Source organism: Nipponia nippon, unplaced genomic scaffold, assembly GCF_047370975.1.
Source record: "Nipponia nippon isolate SJK-2023a ecotype South Korea unplaced genomic scaffold, ASM4737097v1 scaffold_17, whole genome shotgun sequence".
NCBI lineage: Eukaryota > Metazoa > Chordata > Aves > Pelecaniformes > Threskiornithidae > Nipponia > Nipponia nippon.
The window spans coordinates 6,301,177-6,314,962 of record NW_028262333.1 but is presented as its reverse complement, the minus strand read 5'-3'; the positions used below and the strand labels follow the sequence as shown (position 1 = coordinate 6,314,962).

At 58.8% G+C, this 13,786-nt stretch overlaps 1 protein-coding gene across 1 annotated transcript in view; it reads right to left on the bottom strand.

Annotated features, from left to right (window-relative positions):
• PDGFRB (platelet derived growth factor receptor beta) overlaps positions 1-7,409 on the bottom strand; it is a 34,127-nt gene extending 26,718 nt beyond the window's left edge. Inside the window, exons 1-2 of the mRNA XM_087753910.1 lie at positions 7,288-7,409; positions 6,958-7,114 (exon numbers count right to left, since the gene is read on the bottom strand). The gene's annotated coding sequence lies outside the window, so the exon portion shown is untranslated. The remainder of the gene's footprint in view (positions 1-6,957; positions 7,115-7,287) is intronic.
• Between the last annotated feature and the right edge of the window lie 6,377 nt (positions 7,410-13,786).

The following is a 13,786-nucleotide window of genomic DNA, read 5'->3' as shown; positions in this document are numbered from 1 at the left end:
CAGGGCTCACCTGGGGCTGGGGAAGGAGGGATGGGGATGTTGGGATGAACGGCTGCCATGTGCCAGGCAAGGCCGATGTGGTGCCTGGCTGTCTCTTGCTGCATACCCTGCTCCTCGCCCTGGCTGTATCCTGGCCCCCTTGGTCTCCCTAGGGCAGCTGGACGGTGCCAGGGCCATGGTGGTGCTGGGACTGGCCCATGGTGGTGCTGGGGGCTGGCCAGCATTTTCAAGCACAGCCCTGAAGACTGGCATTGTGCACGACTGGGGATGCTCACACCGGGTGTGGGGAGCAGGGCTCTGCTCGGCCTTGGGGCTCACCCCTTGCAGTGCGATGACCCCCTGAGGAAGGCACAAATGTGCCCCTTGGGAGCATTTCAGCCTTTCCCAGTGCCCTTCTCCAGCAGAATGCTCTAAAGGATGAGACAGAGCCCAGCCGGGACTGCCCATGACCATTCCCCAACTTCTCCATTGCCCCTGGCAGCAAAGACATTTTCAGGAAAACATACCACGCTGCTTCCCGAGCATGTGAGCAATGCGAGTTATGAATGTGGCTGCAGGACACCCAAACCATGGGCCAGGACCCACACAGCTCCCTGCATCGCCTTGCTGCTGGCCCCAGGAAAAGGCAGCTCCTACCGGGTAGCAAAGCCTGGGGGCTGACTGGTGGCAGCTGCTCAAAGAGCTCTCTGACCCCTCCATCCCCAAACTGGAATATTTGGGGGTCCCAGCTCCCAAGCATGTGGGGCTGGATGGGGGCTGGCCTCTTCAAGCAGAGCCCATCCACTCACTTGATGCTTTTCCCCACCACCTGCAGCATGGAGAGGAGAAGCAGAGGATGTGGTAGCAAGGGCTGGGGACCATCCTGGCTGCTCATCTCATGCCCTGCTGCCCCCAGGGCTTTCCTTGTTCTCATGCCATGGCTACCAGAAAGCCATGTCTGCCTTCTCACAGCTATTCAACAGAAGCACTTTGTTAAGGTATACACAAGGATGAAAACACACCCCAACACATCAGCATCTCTATCTCTATCACCTACTCACGGTCTCTCTTCAAGAGTGGTTGCTATGGTGGGGCCAGGGCTGGGGCCAAAGGTCCCAGCTGGCTTTAATTAACCACTAATCATCAGCTGAAAGGGGAGGGTGATGGAGGCAGGAGGAGAAATAGAGCCATCTTGCTCTCCCCTTCCTCCTAGTAGGATGCAGGAGTTTTGTGAAGTCCTGGGAGCAGCCAGAGTGTTATGAGCTCTCCAGCTCTGTGTCCCAGCAAAGGATGGGCAACCTGATCCTCTGAAAATTTCCATGAGATATGGATCTGCCAGGGAGAAGGAGGTAATCTCTGTGGATGTATCGGCTTGGCTCTGCTCTTCTCGGCTGCCTATGAGGGACCCAAGCTTAATCGCTTTGTTCTGGGGTTTTAGGCTCTCGTGGCTGGGATTAGGCACTCACCAGCTCTGCGGTCAGGGCACCCTTCACCTATCTGTGGGACCTGGAGAGGAGCCTGGCACCGGGGCCAGGGTGGGAGAGGATGGGGCCAGCCAGCACTGGGGTGTGAAGGGCAGAGGCTGCTTTTATCTGGGGGTTGTGTTTGATTTGGCACTGCTACTTCTGGGTCCCTGATAGGGAGAAAATGCAGCTGCTGGTGCCGCTCTTGGTGCTGGGGGCTGATCCTGCCTGCTCCTCCATAAGCCCACCCGTGGGGCAGGAAGACTGGGATGGTGGTACCCAGCACCAGGACCTCAGAGACAGCCGAACCGCAGCGCTGGAGACAGCCACCCTCACCCCGTGCCTCCTTCCCTCCCCGCTGGCAAGCAGGGCTCAGACCCCCAGAAGGCAATTGCACATGATGAGGGGCTGGCCCCCACCTCCTTGTAACAAGAGGACCTGGGGGCAACAATGGAGCTTTTTGGAGTGAGGGGTGCACAGAAAGCCAAGCACATCCCCTGCGCAACTGCGGGTTGCACAAGGGATGCCTCCCTCTTGGATAACCTCTTCCTACGTGCTCTGGGCAGGCAGCGCAAGCTGTGCTTGCCATCCTGCACACAGGGTTCTTTATAACTTCCAGCGATTCCTCTGCCCTCAGTCACGGAGCAGAAATCAGTTCCCCTCTGAACGCATGCTCTGTAAACAGCCCCTGCCCCCAAAACCCCATGGATCCTCCGGAGGAGAAACCGAGGCAGGACTTGGTGCTGGGGCTGGCAGCTGCCAGCACCCCCTGCCCTCCCCTGAGCACAGCTTTAAAATGGGCACAGAGTCCTGCTCCCCGCACCAGGAATTCGCCTCCCTGAATCAGGCTATATTCTCCCAAACAACTCCCAGGCTGGAGAGGGAAACTTGGCTGCTGCCTGTGAGGAGAGAGGAGGGGACCCCTCTCGCGATGCCGGCAGCGCTCGGCCCTGAGGAAAGCAGGGTTTCTGTTCTGCAACCATTTGCTCAGCAAAGGCTGAAACCGAGGTGACTTCCAGTTTGCGAGCGGAGAATGCGCTTTCAGAGAGCGGGCCTCGAAATGGTGTATTTTCTGCTGGCCCCAGTTCAGACAAACCCACAAGCAAACATATTTTTTTGTATAAATAAGACAGTGTGTCTCGCCAGTTAAAGCAATTCAAACATGAATGTAGCAATTTAATTGGTGCCAATTACTGTGTCTTGGTAGCATTAAGATTTCAGTCACAGACTCTTTTTGCATGGTAGACGGGCCAGAAGAGGGAAGGCAGAGGGACCGGCAGGATGGGGCCTCGCACCGAGGGGCAGGCTTGCCTGTTGCCTGCCTGTCTCCTGCCTGCTTTGGGATCCTCATCCCCCCAAGCAGCCCTGGTACTGCCCATGGGGATGTGCTGAGAAGTCCCCTTCTGTAGCAGGGAGATGGTATGGAACCTCCTACTCCCTCTGTCTCCTGGTTTGCAGCCTGGGGTTTGACAGCCAGCGCAGTGCCCTGGTTGCCTCCCTGCACTCTCCAACCCTTCCCTGCTCCTGGACCCTGCAGCCTGCCCCATCACACACCGGCTCTTGCTGAGCCCTGGGGAAGAGCATAGGATGGGTGTTAGTGGAGACCTGGACAGATAAGCAGGTGCCCCTGCAGGCATGCCCTGGAGAGGACGAGTCCATCCATGGGTGCAGGACGCACACCACTTGCACTACACCAACCTGGCTTTCCTGGCAGCAGCCTTTCTGTGGGAGCTTTTGTGAGCTCCCTGCTCCCTGCACGGGCTCTCCACACCACGGTCCTCCTCTGGCTCTGCAGGTCAGTGGTTGCGGGAGGCCACAGCCTGTGTCCCAGGTGTGTGCCCAGGGACAATGGAAAAGCAGGGTGTGAGGGGCAGCGCATCATTATACGTCTCTCGCTACCAGGCTGGGGGGGTGATGGACCTGTGGGACCCCCTTGTTCAGCCCATGACCCATCCCAGCACCCCTCTGTGCATCCCCAGCACGTGTCCCTGTCCCGGCTGGGTCTGCCCCGTGTCCCCCGTGGTGCCAGGAAAGTGCTGCACTTCCAGGAGGAGGCATCCCGGTGGGAGCGGAGCAGGGCAGAGGTGTGCTTGGCTCAGAGAGCCTAATTAGGCAACCGGAGAGAGGAGGAGGGGAAAGAGCCACCCCTAAAACAAGCCTCGTTATGTCCAATTTGCCTGGCAGAGCGGAAGGAGCCTCCTGGAGCTGCTCCAGCCTCTCAGGAAACAATACGCAGTCTATACCCTCCCCTCGCAGCTCCTCTCCAGGGGATTTCTTTCCCTTGGTTAAAGTACAAACAAACAAACTCCACGAAGTGTTCGGCCCGGATCCTCCCTCTCAGGGATAAGATGCATCCAGCCAGCCCCAAGCCTGCATGGTCCCCAGCTCCCTCCAGCTCTGGGCCAAAGGCAGCCCCTGCTGCCAGCACCTCTGACTGCACTCCCATGGGATTCGGCCACCGCACGGCTCCTCTGCTCCCTGCCCTTTGCCGCTGCATCCCGGGAAGACGCTTTGCCAGAGCCTGACCCTATGAACCCCATTGCAATCCCATCCTGCTTCAGCATGGCATCAGACACTGGCGCCAGAGGGACCTCGGGGACCGCCTGGCCCCATGGTGGAGCTGGGTGCAGAAGTCCCTGCCTGGACCCTCTGGCAGCGACCAGTCACACCTCTCCATCGTTCAGGCGATGCCATGGCCAGCCAACATGGTCTCTTCTTGCATGGCATTGCTCTTGCAGCTAGAGAGCATTTCTTAACCTCAGCTTTCCTCTGGTGCTCACCAAGACAATTTCACCTTGCCCTAGTCCTGGAGAAGGGCTCAGTGCTCTCCTCTTCCTAACAGTGGTGTTCTGAAGGCTTTGGAAATCCTGTCACAGACCCATCAAAAGTGCGGCTGAAAGAGATGATGGGGTCATTGCCCTGCTGCAGTGCCCACGTCTCCCCAGCCAGAATTTTGCCTGACGTGTCCTTTCAAACCTGTGGGGCTGAAGGCAGCCAGCCTCATGTCTTTAAACGTACAGACATTTCCCCTAAAAGCTAATTTTTTCTTTGCAGTGACGTTTTGCGTGCATGAAGACCATGTGCTACCTCCCCACAACACCCAGTGACCGACGAGCCCCGTCAACCCCTCTCCCAGTCCTCTGCAGCCTCTTCTGGATTTCTGATCATACTCCCTGCTCTCCCTGAGCCTTTCCACTCCATGTGCATCCCTGCTGAAGCGCTCGGCATTGCTCGCTGGGGAGGACCCGCTCCCTCCACCCTGCCTGTTCACGCTGCCTCCAGCCATGCGCCTTTCAGCACATCCCATGGGAAGAGCTGTGGGTTTCCCCGCACCACGCTGCAATCTGGTTTGTGTCCACCACAGCCCCCAGATCCTTTCCCACTGTACAAGCTGCCTGGGCTGTTAGTTCCCAAGATCACGCACAGCCATTTAATATTTCCTTCCTAATGGCAGCATGCTGTCATATGCATGTCGACACCAGACTCCTCCCGGAGCCCTTGGGATCCTCCTGTGCTCTGATCTGCCTGCAGACTGGCTGTCCACCCAGCTTGGTGCCAGGTCAGAGTTCAGTACGTGTGCTCATCCGTCGCCCGGGTAGTTAATGTAGAGATGGCAGAGGACCAAGCTCAGGCCAGGGCCCTGCAGGACCCCATTAGAAATGCCCAGGACTTTGGACATCAAGCCATGGCTAACTTCTCCCTGACTGCAGCATTACAGCTGGCTGTGCGTGTGTTCAGACCGTGCTCCCCATTCAGACTGTGGGCACCCTGAACCCCCAGCCCTGGGCGGGGATGCGGGAGATGAGCCGAAGGCAGGTAATGTGGTGGCTGTGGTCCCTCCTGCTGCTCCTTCAGTGAGAACCCTCCATGCTGTTGAGCTGGAGGAAGGGACAGCTGGTTTTAGGGAGAGAGAAAAGCCCTTTGCGTGCTGCAGATGGGTCGCTGTGACTTGATGCTTCTCCAAAACACTGACCCCTCTGGATGCACCGACTGACTCGGGGGGTGTTTCCTGGACCCAGGGACTCTGCCTGGGGTTGGCAACTACCACTGGAGCCACAGCACACCCCAGCCTGGGTGACATCAAAGTCAAGAAGTGACTTCAAGCCTCCTGTCAGACTGTTCCCAGGGCTGGCTGCCAACTGGGGTGGCTACCTGGTGGCTCCCCCTCCGAGCCAGCCCGGCATGTTCCCTCTGACAGGCAGAGCCGCGTCTTTGCCACTGGCTCCAGCTGCCTGAACGAGACGTGCCCCTTTCCTGAGAGCATGGGGTGCACAGACACCTTGTCCTGCAGGGTGTTGAGGCGGAAATGACCCTTCAACCAACCCTTCAATGGCTCCTGGGGAGCATGGGGGCTCAACATTGCTGGTCCTTGGCATCGGTGGGAGACCCTCTGAAAAGATTTGGGACTGCCAACCAAGCCCCTGCAAACAGGGTTTGCATGCCAAACTGACTACTTTTAGCTATTTGCCCACTGCTTCAGCAGAAGCCCCAGGTGCTCCAGGGCAAGGATGGAGCAGCACAACATCCCTTTCCACCGCAAGTCCTGCTTTGAAAGTCTCCCTGTTGGCAGATGAGGGCAGGAGCTGGATGCTCTGAGCCCGCAGTGGTCCCAGTGTGAGCACCAAAGCCCTGCAGGTTGTGCAACCCCCTGTCCCCAGGCTGTCAGGGCTGCCTGAGTCAGCACAGCTTCACTCCAGACCAGCTCCAGCCTGTTGGAGACCCTCAGCTCCTGGGCTCTTGGGACAGCAGAGCAGTTGCCCACATCCATGCCTAGAAGGGTTTTACCAGGCTCTCCCCCTCCGGTACCTGGCATGCCAGGGCACAGGCCCTGAGCAGGGCTTCCAGATGTCCCTCACCACCTTGGCCTGGCCCACAGGGACAGGAGTCCCGCCAAGGGCACAGAGTGAAGCGGCGTGGTCCTAGGAACACCCTGCATTTAAGGATGACTGTGGATGTGTTCGGATGGTCTAACGCTGCGGTGACACTGCTCTGCAGTGGGGAACACTCACGCCTCTAAAAGATGTCTTGCTGGGGACAGCAAGTAGCCCCTTCCCCATGCACACCCTAGCCCTCCCACAGCCACTGGGCTGGGAGAGCCAGGGTAACCGTCCGATCCAGGGAGGGACGGAGAGCTCCCTAGGGAGAGGCAGAGATCCCATGGGTCCCGCTCCTGCTGCAGCAGGGACCCCCTTCTGCCCTACAGCCTCAGCGTCCCTTTGGATCCCTGCAGCCGCCCCAGCCCAGGAGCTGGCGAGAGCTGATGGGACGGCTTTTCCTGCGGGATGCTGCAAAGCTCAGCTGCTCTCCACCAAACACCACCTCCCCAGGGCTTGGTGGGGTATTTTGGAGTGCCAGCCCCTTGCAGGGGAGCAAAGCCCCTTCCAGAGCAACCGGACTGGCTCGGGCAGAGGGTCCTTGGGGTCTGTACCACCACCGGCGCGAGGTTTCCCAGCCGGAGAGCCAGAGTAGAGCAGGAGAGCAAGCCGGCACCCGGGTGGGCAACGCGAGGGCTTACCTTGGGCAGGGTCCCACTGGGTGAGCGCCTGTGCCGCACGTCCCACGGGCGCTGGCCGCCCCGAAATTCCTTCCTCTCCTCCTCCGCACTCTTTATCTGCTGCCTGCCGAGGCTCTCCCTGCCCTCCCAGCCTTCCCCAGCTGGCAAGGCTTTTCCACTTAAAGGAGAAAGAGAGGGAAGGGAAGAAATGAAGTGGAGGGGAGGAGGGGGGAAAAAAATAAAATAAAATCAAAAGGATAGGCAAGGCTGTGCCAGGGCTGGGCTGCCGCCAAGCCCTCACTCTGCTCCTCTAGTGCATCTCAGCAGAGCCCTGGGCGGCCCCCAGCCCACCTGGGAGGGGGTCCGGCCGCCTCGGGCCCCAGCGTGGAGCAAAGAGCCGGGCCGAGGGATGTGCACGCGTGTGTGCGTGCGTGTATAAATAAAAGAGACCTCGGGAGGAGGAGAAGGGGGGAGGTTGCCTCACCAATGAGCAGCGAAGTCCCTCCGACTTCCTCCCTCCACCCTCTGCGGGGACCCTTTGCAGAGCAAAACTTGTGATTAAAGCCCGGCAGAAGAGTGCGATGGGGGGAAAAAAAAATTAAAAAAAGGAGGAGAAGCCAAAGTGGCTGCAAGGAGAGGGGAGTTTTGCTGCAGGCTGACGATGAGGGGGAGCGGCGAGGGCCCGGCTAACGGGAAACAAAAGGAGCCCGGACCAGCCTGGCTCTCGCCTCCTTAAACCGGAGGGAAGGAGCTGCTCTCTCCCTGTGTCTGCTTTCAATTCTGGCCTTTTTCCCTGTTTTCTTTTTCTTTTCTTTTTTTTTTTTTTCCTCAAGCCCCCCTCTCCCGTTTTCTTTTTTTTTTTTTTTTCCCCTTTCTCAGGATATGAGGGGATGTTTAGAAAATCCGCTGCCCACGCCAGCAGCTGACTCATGTTTTTATTAAAGAAGGCCTGTACTGAGCCGACTCCGCGTATTCCCCCCGGACGCCTCCCCGGGCCGTGCCGTGCCGGCACTGTGCCTCCCGCCCCGCTGACCCCCGGCCGGCTGCGGCCACTCGGGGACCGCCAACGCACCCTCCCAATCCTTTTTTTTTTTGAAAGGGGAATAAAAGGTCTTGTCCAACTGGGATGCTGCAGCAGAGGGTGGGTTTGGTGGGGACTCAGGGCCGTTTGGGCTGCCGAGGGGCATGGAGCGGGGAGAGGTGGCAGGAGTTTCCACCTCGGCCATGCCATCATCTCAGCTGTCCTGCACCCCTCCTGCCTTGGGGGATGGAAGCCAGCTGATGAACCTGCTTTAAATCCTTCCCATGCCTTGATGAGTTCAAAGACAGTTTCTGAGAATCTCTCAATAGGCAAAACATTGTCATTTGTCCAAAAGGAGATTTCTTTGCAATTTGTTTCAGCACTATAACAAGGTGCAGAAGCTCTTTGGATCAAAACTCTTTTGACCCAGCATTTCTTGCCACCATTTTCATCTTGGGGATATGCTTTTGTCTGATCCAAACACAAAAGACCGCAAATATGCACTGGATATCTTGAAAAAGGAGACTCCCCTGAAAAGATACCTTTCTATCTTTCTTTTTTTTCCTTTCCAAGAATGAAAAAGCCCTTCCCATAAAGACAACACTGCTGAAATCTGTGTTCCTGGCTTGTTTGCAAGGCAGACTCATCCCCTCCTGCCTTGCTAATGAATGCCTGCACAATGGGCACAGCTAATGATTCCCCGGCTGGATGAGCGCACGAGATTGCCGCTTATCGCCCGTTATCTCAGTATTTTCTTTGCACTGATGGAAAACCAAAGGGGAAGGTCTTTAATCTGTGCAGCCACGGAGGGTGAGGAGAGCGGGGCTGTGGCAACCCTGGTTATCTGGTTATCCGCAGGCAATGAGTGGCACTTTGCACAGGGCTCGTGTGCCGGCTCCGTGCCTGGCAGGGTCTGGCAGCTGAGCAGGTACAGCCGCAGGCAGGGCAGGGGAGAAGCGGGCCTGACTGAGCCCCGGCAGGAGACGGAGGCCAGGAAAAGGAAGGATGCTGGAGAGGTGGCCCCTGGGAGCTGGAGGGGCTCTTACGCCAGGCTGCATGGTGGGGTGAAGTGGTGATGGCTGGGCGAGACCCTGCTGCTCCCCTGCGCCGGGCTGGCCGGATTCCCCGACTCCAGACATGGCGGTGGCCACGTGTCAGGGGGCCCTGGCAGCCCCCCCGAGCCGAGACGGTCTGTCGTGCAGAAGAGGAGCCAGCGAGCGTGAGGGCGGCTCATGTGGGGGGCAGGCGGCAGAGGGGACGTGCTGCGCACATGGCTCTTCCCGACACATTTCCCAAGGGGTAAAGACATGTCTGGCAGGTCCCTGTGCGGGGACACGTGGGCTGCTGGGAATAGGTCAGCAGAGCTATTTCCTGGCAGCGTCCCCCCTCCAAGGACAGCATTGCTGCTCCCAAAACAGTGGGAGAGGGAGAAACCTGTTGGTACAATCCTGTGGGGCCCCTCGTACCAGGGACGGGCTACCTGGGGTGAGCAGGGGGTGGAAAAGCTAGCATGGACCACGCTTGAGGGCAGAGCCTCCTGATCCTAAGGTGGGACGTATTCCCCCCATCTCCCCCCTGCAAACGGATGACGCCAATGCCCACTCCGGGGCTGGGAGCAGGGACAACTAGCACAAACAAAACCCTCTCCCAGGAGAAGTCTGCAAAGGCCAGGATTCATTGTTTTGGGATGCTGGGAGAGCCCCAGAGAGCCCACAGCATCCCGGCAAGCGCATGGCGGCCCACGCTGTATGTCCCCAGGGAGCATCCAGGGCCACGCACTTTGTTCAGGAACAGCACGTTGGGGTTACGGCAGCTCCTGGGAAAGGCCAGCTCAGAGGAAGTACCGAAGCCAGAGGGACTCATTTGTGTGAGTGTGTGGGTGGAGGGGAGCAGCTCAGCCACCTCTGCCTCATCCCCCCCTTCGTTGCTCACCTCTATTTTTGGCGCCTGCACCCCCATTTGTGGCGCTTGCAGGACTTAGTGATTCCCCCGGGGCTGGGACAGCTGCAGTGTGGGCTGCCAGAGCTGCTCTCGGCTGAGATTTCCAGCCTCAATAAAGCATCGTTAAGTGCTAGTGGGGGCTTGGGGTCATGTAGTGCAGCATCTCTGGTGGGGAGAGCAGCCACTGAGATAGGGACACTCCAGGGTATTTGGACTGCTCTGGTATCACCTGGATCAAAGCAGCTCTCTGACCTCCTGCCCCATCCCAGGTGGAGCTGGGACCACAAGAAAAAGCCCATATCCTGCACCTGACGTGGGAAAGAGAGACCAGAGCCAGGTGACCCAACGTGATGGTGGGAACGGCCATGCTGGAGTCAGCGACAGGTCCATGTGCCAGCAGGTGAGAGGCAGGTAAGAAAGAAGAAGCAGATGTCAGCCTTTCCTGCTTCTCTGAAGGTTAATGAAGGCCAGATTCGCCCCTGGCTTTGGTTCCTCTGAGCCTCTATCAACTCAAAGTCAGCCCAGGAATTTCAGCATTGCTCTTCTCTCTTGTGTGGTGTCGAGCTGCAGACCACAAGAGAGGAGCGACGGGTGCTGGGGAGCACGGCACCACATCTGGGCAACCCATCTGGCACAGCAGCCGCCAGAACTTGCTCCTGGCTGGATCCAGGTCTTGGGCCCTGGGGAGACTTGCATGGAGGCTTCATCCAGCCCTTTCCAGAGCTCTGCCCCAGCCTCTGGAGGAACCGCTACCCTGTGCGTGGTCCTGCTTTGCCAGGGTGGCGGTGGGTGACAGCAGTGCCCAGGGAGGAAGGGGAGGCAGAAGGTGCTGGGCTCCTTCCAGAGTGACCATACAGCCAAGCACAACACCCTGGGGAGCATCCCAGGCTGCGGAGCATCCTGCAGCACCGTGAACGCTGGTCACAGACACCGCGGGGCAACAGTGGTGTCAGGGGGTAGCGCTGAACCGTACGCCATATGATGCTGTGTCCCCACAGATGCTGGCCCATCCCCTACATCCCCCAGGTTCAGGCGCTTGGAGGAGGCACTAGCCAGCAGCAGAGGATGCTAGCCCGCTGCCTCTCCCTGCTTCGGGGCCTTTCCGCCCCCATCCCACGCACTCTTCCTAACCCCCACGATGAGCCTTGGTATTAAATGTACTCCGCGGAGCCCCGGGAGGCAGCGGCAGGCTCCTGAGTGAATACTAATAGCGATGCCGTCCGGTCGCCCCAGACTTTCCCACACATCTGCAGCCACTTAATGTGGGAATCGTTAACCCTCTGCTTACACAGCCACTTTCGAGACCCCGCATCTCCTGTTGCAGGCCAGGTGGGCAAGCTGTGCTCAGCACCCATCAGCTGCATGGCGAGCACCCAGCTCTGTGCCAGTGCAGGGAGAATCACGTCACCAACCCAGTGAAAGCAGGGGCCCCGAACGCACTGGAAAGCAATGAGAGATGCCAGCGTGTGTCCCTGTCCCCAGTGCCCTCTTGAGGATAGTCCTAAGATTTGTGGCATTTGCATTTTGCCAGGAAAGCTGATCCAGATCCCAAAGAGCGACACCGAGCCCTGGGGAGGGGAAAGGGGGGCTGTAGGGAGGTGCTGGCAGCACATCAATTTGGGCTATCCCAGTCCAGCACCCATCTCTCTGGGGACCAGCTCTGCAGAGCCCTCCTCAGCATGGGGACACCAGTGCCAGCAGAGACGCAGTTCAGGCATCTGGGAAAAGCCAAAGAACACATGGGAGTCTGAAGTGGGGCTGATGGAGATGGGGCAGGGGATTGTCCTCTGCAAGAGGGTTGCACTGATGTCTCTGTTGCCAGAGAGAAGGGGATGCTCTTGGGGCATTTGGTGGGGCAGCTGTGCTTGCCCTGTCCCTTGCTCTCTGGGATGCTGCTCCAAAAGTGGATGGCAGGAATGATGCATAGGAGACATGCTCTGCTCTCTCTGTCCTCCTCTGGCAGGCGGGTGGCAGGAGAAGCTGGAGAATGGGAGGAAGGTGCTGGCTGGGCTGGGGCGTGTGGGGGGCCATGCAGCTCTGGGATGTGCTGGTCTGAGGCCACAGGTTTGCCTTTGGGAGCGACAGGGGCTGGGGGGAGTGGGGAGGCCATGGGCCCACGGGGCTGCCAGGGAGGTGGTGGGGCAGGAGATTCTGGGGGGAAAGGGGAGCAATGGGAGGCACCTACTCAACCCTCTGTGGGCATCTCCCTGTCCTGCTGAAACCATGGTGGGGGTTCAGAGCAAGCGGGGGGACAAGGCGGGGCTTGGTTTCCCAGGATGAGTGCCTCCTCCATGGGAAGAGGAGGTGGTGGGGTGCTCTCCCCTGCAAACCTGCTCCATCTGTGATAGCTGCTTGCAGCCTGGCCCTGGGGACCTCCCGGTCCTCCCTTCCCCAGCCCTCCTGCTTCCAGGAGATGGCATCACTTGATCAGGGATAGCAGCACCAAGCCCCAGGGAGCGTTGGGGAACCCTGGCCTCTCTCCCTCTCCGCTGCATCCACCTTGTTTCCACCAGGAATCTCAGGTCTGGAGGACTAGCAGGAGCTTCCCAGGCTGGGTTTGGTGCTGGGGGTCTCTGGGGTGGATGGAAAGGGTACTTGCCACCTTCTCTCGCCCAGCTGGGGATCCCTGGGGGCTCTGGCAGCCCCTGACCTGCTCACTCGTGGGACCCCAGTACGAGTGGCATCCTGGGGCACCAAGGGTCCCCAACCGCACCCTTCAGCCCCAATCTAGCAGCTGGGATGCTCCTTGGGCAGCCCATGGAGGGAAGCCCATGAAGGGCTCCTCACCTGGCTCTTCCCTAACGTAAACTTTGCCAACCGTAATCCTCACCAGCAATAAACAGGCCAAAGAAAAGGAAAAGACGGAAGTTATTGTCGATGGATCTTTATGGCCCAATTGTCTTCCCCTGCCCCCTTCGTCCCGTGCTGACGGAGCTTGCGGCACGGCTGTTAGCAGGCACCTGGCGATGCTGGTGCCCCGCAAAGCCCTTCACCTCCTGCGGGGAGGATGCAGGTGTGGGGTGCTGCCCCCAGACCCCTGGACTCCCAGTCCCTGGCAGCTGCCTGAGCCCTTGGCCTTGGCTCCATGGGCTGGGAAAAAGGAAAGGGGGGCCTGGGCCGCCAGTGAAACAGCCAGCAGCAGGAATAACCCCAGCATCCCCCATCCCTGAAATGCAGCCTCCCCTGGGGTGGGACCCAGTAGCCACCTGCGTCTCTCCGTACCTCCCGCCATCCACTCGGGGGGGATTTTCTTCTTTTTTTCCCCACTCCCTGAGTGAGCGTCTCTTTGCTGTCAGGAGGAGGAGGAGGAAGAATAAGGCCTTGGCTCTCTTGTTTAAACAAAGCCATGGCTGTGCTGAGACCTTGGGGAAAAAAACAGAATAGATGGGGTTATATGGCACATCAGTCAATCTGTGCTGTGGTGTGAGCTGAGATCGTCACCGGGTGGGACGGTCATGATGGCACCTTTGTCACGAGGGAGGGAGCCGGGACAAGGCTGGGCAAGGGGCTGGGGATGCTGGGGGGCACAGGGAGGATGCTGCAAATTGCTCACCTCTCACAGTACCTCTCCAGGTCACAGGAGGCAGAGCCTGGGCGATGCCAGCTCTGGGGGTGATTTCCCATTGCTGGGGTTTTACTCTGCTCCCTTCTTGCACATCAGATCCCTTACTTGTTACCGTCCCCCTTTGATCTCATCCTGGCTCCCACCTCCTTGCAAGGAGTGGATGTGGCACAGGGACATCCCTGTAATATTTTCACCCAGTTTCAGCTGGAATTGGGGCTGGAGCAATGGGACGAGGCACCCAGGGCTGATGCAGAGCTGCTGCGGGTCCACAGCTCCAGGGTTGGGGGTGCTGCTCTGTTATGGCTCCAGCGCACTGTGCTTGA